Source organism: Chrysochloris asiatica, unplaced genomic scaffold (assembly GCF_000296735.1).
Source record: "Chrysochloris asiatica unplaced genomic scaffold, ChrAsi1.0 scaffold00107, whole genome shotgun sequence".
Taxonomy (NCBI): domain Eukaryota; kingdom Metazoa; phylum Chordata; class Mammalia; order Afrosoricida; family Chrysochloridae; genus Chrysochloris; species Chrysochloris asiatica.
The window spans coordinates 5,022,162-5,025,323 of record NW_006408625.1 but is presented as its reverse complement, the minus strand read 5'-3'; positions in this window follow the sequence as shown (position 1 = coordinate 5,025,323).

The window sequence follows — 3,162 nt, the reverse complement described above, 5'->3', positions numbered from 1 at the left end:
TTTGGTTGGTTGATGATGCATGGAGGGGATTGGAACCATGGCAATGAGATGATATATGATGGAATGAATGTAAAACTAAAGTTCTCTCATGTAAACTACCATATAATTCACAATAAAACATTAAAAAAAAAAAAAATTCACTGCTGTCAAGTTGATGCCTACTAATAGGGAACTTATAGGAAAGAGTAGATATGTTTCATACATACGGTGTCCAAGTTGGAAATGTTATGGACATTGATTGCCACATTCTTTCCCTTGCTAAGCAGTTTTTGTGTTCAAACTGCCAAATACTTTTATCAGTGTGCCACAGGTACTCCTTAAACTCTAGGAATGCAAAATAGGGCAAAAACTAAACAGAATTCAGAGTTTAGGAATACTTGGAATTGTGCTAATTCATGCCAAACATTTAAATGTATATGTCCTCAAAATCATATCAAAAAGGAAAGAAGACCTGAATAAGTCTATAACTGTTAAAGAGTCAGTAGTTGAAAATGCCTCTCCAAGGGGGGGAACAATAAAGTCTAGGTAGCTGTATAGGCAAGTTCTACCAAATATCTAAAGGAATAGATAAATCAGTCTTAGATGTACCCTTCCAAAGTATACTAACACAAATAAAAAGGAACACTCACCAGCTTATTTGATAAGTTTGGTAAAATCTTGATAGCAAATTCTAGTAAGGATAGCATGAAAAATGAAAATTACAAGCCAATTTTGCTTATTATGATCATAGATGCAAAAATTTGAAACTAAATACTAGTGAATTCAACCCAATTAATAATATATCATGTCTAAGCATTGGGTAAATTTGCTGCAAAGACCTCTTTAAAGGGTTAAAGATTAAAGATGTCACTTTGAGGACTAATGTTTGCCCATCCCACTGATATTTTCAATTTCCTCATGTGCATACAGAGTCCTGGTATGGTGCTGTAGGATAAGCACTGGACTGCTAACCCTAGGGTCAGTGGTACAAATCCATCAGCTCCTCCTCAGAAACCTTATACAAGGTTACTGTGAGTCAGAACCAAGTCTATGGTGCTTAACAGTAACAACAACAACATATGCATATGTGAAAGCTAAAGAATGAATAAGGAAAACAAAGAAGAATGGATGCATCTGAATTATGGTGTTGGGAAACAATATTGAAATTACCATGGACTGACAGAAGAATAGACAAATCTATCTTGGAAGGAGTACACCCAGAATGCTTTTTAGAAGCCAGGATGGCGAGATCTTGTCTCACACACTTTTGACATGTTATCAGGTGGGACCAGTCCCTGAGGGAGGATATCATGATTGGTAAAGTAGAGGATCAATGAAAAAGATAAAGACCCTCAATAAGATGAATTGACACAGTGGCTGCAACAATGAATTTAAACATCAATTGTGAGGATGGCACAGAACTGGGCAGTGTTTTGTTCTGTTGTACATAAAATCACAATGAGTTAGAGTCAGCTTGACAACACTATAACAACACCATATACTTTGTAAAGACAGTTGTTAATGTTTTACTTTTCAAATATGTTCCCAAAGTGAGTGACACCTTAGGTAACGAAACATGAAGCAATATTAAAAGGGAAATCTATGGTCATTACAGGAAGTGTAGACTTGAATAGGAGTTTATTCAGAAAGCAAATGTAAGTATAACATTATGTTTCCATCCTAAGAATCACTTTTATCACAATGCCCTAAATTTCCCACTTATTTGAATAAGATGGCATGAACTGGGATTTAACAATCTTTGGTTGAAACATAACTAACTTGAGATTAAGATAAGGAATCATAAAAAGCATATGAAAGGTACATGAGTTTATTTTTAAACAAGTATTTTTTAAAAAAACAAAACAAAAACAAAGCAGTTCTTTCAGGAAAATTGCTCTTTACAATTTATGCATAGATTCTTTGACAGACTGGTTGAAATATCCCATACCACTTTTGTGCAGTGGAAATGCAAAACCCAAAGAATTCATATTTCTAAGACTGTTAACACCTTCTCAGATTTCAATAATTTAGGCAATTCCTGTAGAAAAACATGGCCTTTATATTTTTTTAGTATTAATTATTTATGTAGCTCAGTCTTATAAATAGTTTCTCAATGTCTAAAGGACTACAAGAATTCTACCATCTAGAATTTTCTTAAGGTCTTTTTAACTAATGTCATTATGATAATACTCTATGGCTTTGAATTGTCTTTAGGCTTTTTATATTCACAACCATTAGCAGATGCATCTTTTTGTTGTTCTGTTTTTTACTTCATGAAAAATGTTAGTTCTTAAGTCTGTGACACCCTGCTAATTTGCATGACTTTTAAAGGTGGACTGGTATTATTTTAAAGGGAAGCAGAAGATCTGATTTTGGAGTTCATACATAACTGAACATTTTTAGAAAAAAAAAACATCAAGCAAAGCCTAGAACCATAACAGAAGTTATTTAATAATAATAATTTTTTTTAAAGGTCCCTGTCCTTTATTCCACTTTTTAACTGAACATTCATCCATGTAAGTGAATATTCCTTAGGGGATAAAAATGAGCCAATCACTTCTTTTCACTTTTCAGTATTTTAATTATTACCCTGCAGCATAATGGCTTTTTTTCTCCAAAAAGTGTATGACATTTTTGGCTCTGGGTTTATAGTTCTGTCAAAAATGATTTGTTGGGTTGCAGTCTGCCCTCTGAATGGTCTCTTTAACTCACCTTGCGGTGATTGGTCAATTTACTAATAAGCAAGGTAGTATATAAACCACCCAATGGTATTGAGTGATTTGCAGTCCATTAAAGGTCTGTTCCTGGTCCTGCTGGGAGGGTCGTGCTTTGAAACTGACTAGGAGTTTGCTTATATAGTAGTCAACCTCACATAGTTTTCAGAGAGGGGAAGAGAACCTCCAGACCAAGAACCTGGAGCCAAGCATTTTAGACCTGACATTCCTACATGGAAAGCCTTCTAAAAGAATTGTAATACAGGTCATAGACTGTAACACTGAAAATAATGAAATATCTGGAAGAGCCAGTGGCTGAGAGACCTGGAAAGTGCTCTTCAGCATAGTCAGCAGCAGACAGGCCTGACAAAAAACAGCAAACATATCCACAAGAAATATGAGCAACACGAGAAGATATATGCACACCAATGTTCATAGCAGCACTATTTACAATAGCAAAAAGATGGAG